The sequence below is a fragment of the Telopea speciosissima genome, chromosome 8, assembly GCF_018873765.1.
Source record: "Telopea speciosissima isolate NSW1024214 ecotype Mountain lineage chromosome 8, Tspe_v1, whole genome shotgun sequence".
Taxonomy (NCBI): domain Eukaryota; kingdom Viridiplantae; phylum Streptophyta; class Magnoliopsida; order Proteales; family Proteaceae; genus Telopea; species Telopea speciosissima.
The window spans coordinates 47,688,140-47,697,240 of record NC_057923.1 but is presented as its reverse complement, the minus strand read 5'-3'; the positions used below and the strand labels follow the sequence as shown (position 1 = coordinate 47,697,240).

The 9,101-nt window shown below is 39.3% G+C and overlaps 1 pseudogene; it reads right to left on the bottom strand.

Annotated features, from left to right (window-relative positions):
* Positions 1-1,829: 1,829 nt before the first annotated feature.
* The window catches only part of LOC122672375, a 41,739-nt pseudogene continuing 34,467 nt past the window's right edge, over positions 1,830-9,101 (bottom strand).

Genomic DNA, 9,101 nt, shown 5'->3' with positions numbered 1-9,101 from the left:
TGTAGTTCTAAGAGAGAGAGACTATGAGACAATGAGAGGTAGGAAACGACCGTTATCACACTACGACTTGGAAGGGCTTACTTTTTTTTATCCGGGTTTGAGGCGTGATAACTTTTCTTCAAGAGGGAGAGTCCAAAATGGTTTTTGGAGTCATCCATTGTTAATGAAAATTCTTGTCTATTAACAATATACACTTTCCTAAAACTCTTTTGGAAAATGATGTGATACGGTTTTCAAATTGGAACCAATCACAATATCTTGCACACAATCTTATCATTTACAATAAAGGTATGATTTTGTAACAATTGGATTCCAAACCCAATACATACGTTGCCAAGTATGTATAACCAAAATTTCCCAATTTAAGTAGATTATTACGCATCAGTCCCCCATATAGCAATATCACATTATAAACTATAGGGCATGTGTGTACTATCATAACCTCATTCTATAGTAAATTCTATTTCAGAGATTCTGTAATACTGATTGGACCCGTAAAAACATTTTCCAAAATGGTTTTTGAAAATAAATTTTAATAAATAATATTAATTTTGAAGATTTTGCAAACAATTTACAAAAAGGCGTGTGCTAACGCATGAGGAATGATTGCTTGTGATCTACGACCACCATTCGCTTCTTGGGCGTGCTAGCTAAAGCTAGTGCCCTTATTTGGTTTTGTAAAGCGGGGCCACCCTAAACGAATAAGGCCAAATTTCATCTCTTGTGCCCTATGGTTGATTGACCTGTGGGATTAGGTCTCTCTGGTAGGGCTACACCGCTCAAAGCCAAAAAGATGTACAGTTGCGGAACTTGCTTCACGGGTACCGGGTTTGTATTGAATCAGCTACATACATTCTCTCTCATCAATATTCTCCCCATTAGGACAATGGATTCCATATTAGACATCTCTTTCGAATACAACCAAATGCTACAAATCTAATACACCGATATATAGTCAATGAGACATCAACAACTGATGCGCCAAAACTCGCGATGCGTAATCTCATAAGGACCTAAAAAAAAAATCTCTTTTTGTCCTTTGAACTTTAAGATGTTAGAAGTTTCATATTTGACTCTTTGAGCAGAGCGATAGAGACTCCATTTAACTTAGGTTTATCTAGGCATGAGGCTCAAACCTACATCAAGGTAACCCTTCCATTCGTTAAAACACTTTTGAGTATTGCTCTTGGATAAGAAGGAAAATAATGAATCAAATCATATGGAGCCATCTCGATTCAATGTACGCAAAGTATGTACACTCACACTTGTCTTAGAATTTTCATTCCTAATTGCACAAAAGGTGACGACCATATACATGGGATGTTGAGTCCCGTCTCAAGTCATGAACAGTTAATGTAAAAATCTAAGGACTACTAAAACCCGTTATTAAATCATGCAAATTAATTTATATATTTTTCTTATAAATATGGATTTGATGGACACATTTCCAACAAGTTGACTAGTGCCCAAAGAGTTAAAAAACAAAACATCGAAGATGTCCAACATAAAGAAGTTCCTATCAAGAAGATTAAAATCCACATGACCTGAAATTCGCCAATGCTTCATTAATTATTCTTTGGTAAACCCATAAGAGGGCTCTTGACCAACAAATGGCCAACTAGAGTATTCTTTCAGTTCTCTCTCTTCCTTTACTTCCCAAACTGGAATGGAGCATAGATCAATTTTCTTTAAACACACTTTCAGATTACATGGACGCAGAATCAAATGCTTTCTTAGAACATAATCTCTCCCCCCCCCCCCCCCCCCACCTCTTTTCCAGGACTCCAGTGTTATCTTCACTGATATTGAATCGATCAATAAACAAGTCACTAATCCACATGACCTGAAGTTCTCCATTTCTTCATCAATGATTCTTGGGTTTCGACCATCAATGGCCCACTAGAATATTCTTCCCGTTTTCTCTCCTCTACTAAATGAGAAAAGCATCTCCAAACATGCCTACCATTCACCAAACTCGGTTCAACAAACTGGAGATCAAAACTTCCCTCTTTCACTGAAACGACTGAAAGAACAAAAAAAAGTACCCCAAGATACTCCCTTTTTCCTCATTGCAAACAACAAAAGAATAAAAACAGACGAGTAGAAGGTTTTTGTTTTGCATCAGCTTATTCCCACATCTCTTAACATGTTTTACCCGTAGGAATCTCTGATCACTCTAGTGGCTCTCTTCCCTGGGTGTTGTAATCATTCACAAATAGAAGGCATAAAAAGGAAAGCTTAAACTGAATTTTAAAAGTCTATAAACCTGGGACCTAAAATCCCAAGTACTGCAACTAGCCACTGGTACTTGCATCTCCTCCTCCATGGCATCACCTCCTTCAATTATTTCCACTTTCTCTTCACTGGAGTGATTTTTGTCTTCAAAACTTCTGTATGGACAAGATGACCAAAGAAAAAGTTAAAAATCTATTTGCGCCTCTTACATATATAGGGATGACATCATTTACAAATTATCAATTGGTCACTTTGTTCATTCACTAATCCATCTTGACTTGTACTCCCAGAACCAATATACCCTAATTTTTCTTCCAAAACTAAAAAAATAAAAAAATAAAGAAATAAAATAAATAAAATACAAGAAAGTCATGGGTGAAGATGAAGAATCAATGGATGAATTAGATGAGGTTTTAGAATCCATAGACGAAGGTAAACACAGGTTTGGCCTTTTGTTTTTAGAGAAACTACAACCTTCCAAAATTGGTTGGAAACTTTGAATATGTTTTTTATAGATGGTTTTGCAGCCTGAGGACCCAAAATACTAAATTCAACAATGAAATATAACCATTATGATAGGTCTAAGGTGCGTACTGGTTACTTATATGATGTAATTGCAAATTATTCTGAAACTGACTTGTTAGAAGAACCAATTATAATGTTTGAATATCCAAAAAGAAGAGAAAAACACATTTGAAGCTATTTGAACTTAATTTATAGAATGGGGGTAGCACAATGCACCAGGCCATTCAAAACAGGCAGCCTGTAGTTGCCACCTGGCAACCCATTTGGTGGTCAAATTTTGGGAAGAGGCGACCCACAATTCTTGAATACCTGTAAACTTTCAGAATAGATTCTTACACGTGGCTAAAAAGATGATCAACATTGGTTAAAAACACAAGGTATGGCTAAAACAGTTGAACAGTTGACAATACTCATGGAGAAGCCCACAACACAAGGTCAGCCAAATGGTTAAGTTCACCCAACTTGACAACTGGGAAATCGACAATGTGATCTATCTAACCGATGGTTCATATCAACCACATGCCCCCCTCCATGTGGCTCAAAATGAGGTGCCCATTGTGATAGCCTATCCTAATGTTTTCAGTTACACTTCTGCATAATTTTTATAAAATAATAAAAATAAGTTTATCAAATTAAAAAGAAAATGCAAGACACTCAGTCAATGGTCTCAGCTGTTACAGATACTGTTTACTAAAACATAATGAGATTCTAAATCAAAGGTTTTGCTAAAATTTCAGTTTTCGTTCTTATAATTTTTTTGCTTTTACCATCCAAACCTGTCTGGTACATGAATTTGGAAGAAATCTCAGAAAAATTTGTTCAGCATCTAATGATCCAGATTGCATTGGAGGTACACACTTAAATAAACCACAGGAGCTCCATTGCACAAAGCAAATAGTCCTGTCCATCAATGAACTTTCTGTGAAGCACTGTAGATGATTTTAGAGTATTACCAAGATCATGTAATTAGATGGTCAAGGTGACCCAATTATCATGGCTTTAAATGTTGGCCGACCCGAGGTTGGAATCATGTACTAGATGGCAAATTACCAGCCAAGAATCCCCTTTCAAAATGGTACCTGTCTCTCTTGGACCTTGTTAGAATGTATGTCGTGGGCCCAAAACAGAGTCTCGGGATTAGCGTATGGGTCTAATCCCGAGACTCCCTTTAGGCTCCACCATGAGGGCAGTCTTGTCTTTTTTCCTTTTCCCTAATCCCTATGTGTTGTATCCTCCTCCCTTAATCAATACGATCTACACTTGGCTGCTGCATCTCTTTTCTTCCTTCTTCTCTCCTTCCCCTTCTCTGATTTCCGCAGGTAACATGGTATCAGAGCAGACTTCTTAGGCCTGGTACAAATCTGCGCAAGTCTCTCTAGTCTCTCTTCTCGTTTCTTCCTCTTTTTTCTGTTTCTTTACCTTCTGCGATTTCTGGTTAACACAACCAGAGGTTCACGACCTTAAGGAAGGGGGTGATTTTTCACCCCTGCGATTTTGTTGGTGTTTGTTGGTTGCAAATAGGGAGCACATGATGTAAATCTGCTATTACTCAATTCAAAGCAGATTTGTGAGTTGTTTATGGTGATGTTTATGGTTGTGTGATTCGCAATCGATTGCCATAGGTGCTGATTTGATGTGTTTGAAGATTCAATTCATGGAACAGCAATCCTATCGTATTTTCCTGCAGTAGTGGATGGAGTTTGATGATTTGATTGGTAGCAGCAGCTATATTGGTGTGATTCAATTGGTGACAGCAGCTGTATTGGTGTTTGTTGAAGTATTTATTGGTGTGTGTTGAGGTATTTTCTCTTTATTGGCAATTGAGTGCCATATTATTTGTTGAAGTGTTTCAAGTTTTTGGGTCCTTCCTCAAAGGGACAGCATGGGTGACGAAGATAAGAGCAGTGCAATGGTTACTGAAGTGGTGTCCTCTTCCAATTGAATCGTAGAGAAGAAACTTGATGGTATTACCAATTTTCAGCAATGGCTGAAAATTGTGAAGCTTGTTCTGACTGGTCGAAATCAGCAACTACACTTGACAGAACCTTCACCACCAGAGGATGCAACATGGGGAACTGTTGATGCCAAAATTCTTGGTCAGATGTTGAACTCAATGGAGAATCATGCTGTTGATTTGGTATTGACATTGACATTGTGAAAGATTTATGGGACTACTTGGGATTACTCTATTCTGGTCAGAATAATTTGTCAAGAATCTATGAACTATAACAGGAGTTTTATAGAACTGAAAGAAAGGGTCGCTCCATCACTCAGTACTTTGCTGACTTTAAGAAAATGTATGAAGAATTAAATACCCTCCTCTCTATTCGTCAGATGTGAAGCAGATGCAAGTTCAAAGAGAACAATTGGTTGTTATGGGATTTTTGGGAGGACTTGGGCATGAGTATGAGTCTGTTAGATCACAAATTCTGGGTAGTGAGAATATTGCCCCTCTTCCAGATACGTTTGCTCGTGTCCTTCGCGTATCTCGTGAGAGTTCTCGTGACTCCACACCAGCAACTGATACTTCTAGTTTCACAAACTGGGGCTGTTGGTGGTAATCATGGAGATGGTGGTTACTGTGGGGGAAGTCATGGACGTGGGACTGGTCGTGGTACAAGATGGGGTCTCAATCAGCCAAGTAACAGCCAAGGTTATGAGTAGTCTTATGGGCAGTCTAATGCCACTTCTGATGGTTCGGGTGCGGTCCGGAAAATTTTGTTGGAAGCTTCCTGGGAAGCCTGGACAACATCAGTTTGCCAACTCCCTTGCTAGTAGTGATTCAGCCCCTTAGTACCAACCTTCTGAGGGTAAGGTGATTGTTATGTCAGATGAAGAGTATGCTCGGAACAACCAATTCCAGATTTCACAACCTACTTCTTCCACTGCTACTTTGGTTAAGACAGGTAATGCCACTACATGCCTTTCTGCTGCATCCTGTCCTTGGATCATTGATTCAGGGGCATCCGATCAGATGTCAGGAATGTCAGGTATTTTTTCTTCTTTGGCTCCATCAACATCCAGTGTTACCTTAGCTGATGGATCTTTAGCAAAGGTTAAGGGCCCTAGTATTGTACACCCTAATTCTTCATTGTCCCTGTCCTCAGTTCTCTACCTTCCAAATTTTCCATTTAATCTCATGTCTGTGAGTAAATTAACTAATACCTTTAATTGTTCCGTGACTTTCTATCCTGATTCATGTGTTTTTCAAGATCTCGCCACGAAGAAGATGATTGGTAGAGGACGTGAGTCAGGGGGGTTGTATTTACTTGAAGGCTCTTAGTCTATTGCTTGCTCCAGTGTTGCTTCTCACCAATTCAAATTCATTGTCGGCTTGGTCATCCTTCTTTGGAAAGTCTTATGAAGTTAGATTCTAGTTTTAATTCTCTTTCTAGTCTTGAGAGTAAGTCTTGTCAGTTTGGGAAACTTCACCGTATAAGTTATCCCCCTAGAGTCAATAAGAGATCTGCATCTCCTTTTTCTTTGGTCCATTCTGATGTGTTTGGGGTCCGTGTCCTGTTGAATCAAATTTGGGTTGAAGTATTTTGTCACTTTTGTTGTTGATAATTCAAGGATGACTAGGTTATATTTAATGAAAAATCGGTCTGAATTATTTTCAATATTTTGTGCCTTTATTTTTGAAATTTGAACTCAATTTGGTATGAATGTGAAAATTCTTCGTAGTGATAATGCCAAAGTGTACTTTTCGGCCCCTTTTTCAGCTTTTATGGTTCAGCATGGTATGGTTCATCAATCTTCCAGTTCTGACACACCACAACAAAATGGTGTGGCAAAAAGGAAGAATCGTCATCGAATGGAGGTTATTCGTTCCATGTTGTTTGAAATGAAGGTTCCTAAACATTTCTGGGCTGATGTTGTACTTACTGCATGCTATCTTATTAATTGCATGCCTTCATCCGTTTTGTGGGGAGACAATCCTCATTCTTTATTGTTTCCAACTGAACCTTTGTTTTGCCACCTCGTATTTTTTTTGGGGGGGGGTGTTTTATTCGTATCCATAAGCCTAGATTGTTTAAGTTGGATCCAAGAGCTATTAAATGTAGGTTTCTTGGCTATTCTCGTACCCAAAAGGGGTACCGTTGTCATTCCCCAACTTTGCGCAAATATTTTATTACTACAGATGTCTCTTTCTTTGAATCCACGCCTTATCATGCTGCTCCAATAAATGCTTATGAGTTGGATGATGGTTTCCCTATGTATATTGTTCAGTATCCTGATCCAGCGCCACCAGCCCCTGCACAAGACTTGCCACCACTCCAAGTGTATATCTGTGGCCCAAAAGTAGCTGCTACCTCTCCAGTACTCACCGACTCGGCCACGTCTTCATCTGCTACAAACCCTACTACCGATACCCCCCAGTTGAGCCTGTTGCTTCTGATCTTGACATTCCAATCGCTAAAAGAAAAGGTATCCATAGTTGTACTCAACATTCTATCTCTAACTTTGTTTCTTATTCGGCTTTGTCTTCTCCGTTTCGTTCTTTTCTATCTACTATTGAGGCCCATCCACTTCCCAAGTCTGTGATAGAGGCATTATCTAGTCCTGGCTGGAGGACAACTATGGAAGAAGAATTAACGGCTTTATAGGTGAATGATACATGGGATATGGTACTGTTGCCTCAAGGAAAAACTGCCATTGGTTGTCGATGGGTTTACGCAGTGAAAGTGAATCCGAATAGTTCTCTTGCCCGTTTGAAGGCAAGACTTGTTGCTAAGGGCTATGCACATGTGTATGGTGTAGATTATGTTGATACCTTCTCACCTGTTGCCAAACTTACCTCTGTTTGAATTCTGATCTCTTTTGCAGCAACATTTCGTTGGCCTTTATTTCAGCTTGATGTTAAAAATGCGTTCTTACATGGTACGCTGCAGGAGGAGGTCTCTATAGAGCAACCACCAGGGTTTGTTGCTCAGGGGGAGTCTGGATTGATGTGTAAATTAAAAAAGTCCTTGTATGGGCTGAAACAGTCTCCTCGTGCGTGGTTTGGCAGATTTACTAAAGTTGCTCTTGCCTTTGGCCTATCTAGGTGTGGAAGTGACCACTCATTCTTTTATAGACAGTCAGGTGCAGGGAGGATTTTTCTGATTGTATATGTTGATGATATTATCATCACTGATGATGATTCAGTTGGTATAGCTAAGTTGAAGTCATATCTTCAACATTAATTTCAGACTAAAGACTTGGGGAAGTTGAAATATTTTTTGGGAATTGAAGTGGCTCAGTCTCAGAAGGGAGTGTTTCTGTCACAACGAAAGTATGTGTTGGACCTGCTCACTGAGACAGATATGCTCAGTTCTACACTTGTGACCTATGGATTAGAATGCAAAACTTATTGCTGAAGGAGGAGATGCTCTTGATAACCTTGAGAAATATAGGAGATTGGTGGGTAAGCTGACTACTTAACAGTTACCCGACCCGACATTGCTTTTCCAGTTAGTGTGGTGAATCAATTCTTTTCCTCTCCTCGAACCTCTCATTGAGATGCAGTTGTTCGTATTCTTCGGTATTTTAAAAAGGTTCCAGATAGAGGAATTGTATATTGAGATCATGGGCATAGCAGAGTTTAAAGGTTTTCAGATGCTGATTAAGCAGGATCTCCAACTAACAGGATGTCGACTACTAGGTACTGCACTTTTGTTGGAGGAAATCTGGTTTCATGGAGAGCAAAAAGCAGAGTGCGGTGGCTCGTTCCAACGTTGAGTCAAAGTATAGAACTATGGCACATTTGACATGTGAGTTAATGTGGATACATCAACTATTGTCTGAATTGGGATTCAAGACTCCAATTGCCATGCATTTATGGTGTGATAACCAAGCATTAATTCATATTGCTTCTAATCCTGTATTTCATGAGGACGAAGCACATTAAAATTGATTGCCATTTTGTTCGAGAAAAGATGCAGAATGGATTGATTCTTCCAAGGCATGCTAGAACTAGAGAGCAGCTTGCAGATGGATTTACTAAGTCATTGGGAATGGGAGGATTGAGTATATTTGTAACAAGCTGGGCATGATTGATATATATGCTCCAGCTTGAGAGGGAGTGTTAGAATGTATGTCGTGGGCCCAAAACAGAGTCTCGGGATTAGTGCCTGGGTCTAATCCCGAGACTCCCTTTAGGCTCCATTGTGAGGGCAGTCTTGTCTTTTTTTTTTTCCTTTTCTTTAATCCCTATATGTTGTATCCTCCTTCTCCCTTAATCACTACAATCTACACTTGGCTGCTTCATCTCTTTTCTCCCTTCTTCTTCTTCTCTCCTTCCCCTTCTTTGATTTCCGTAGGTAACAGACCTGATACTAAGACAATGAGCTAAAAGAGGT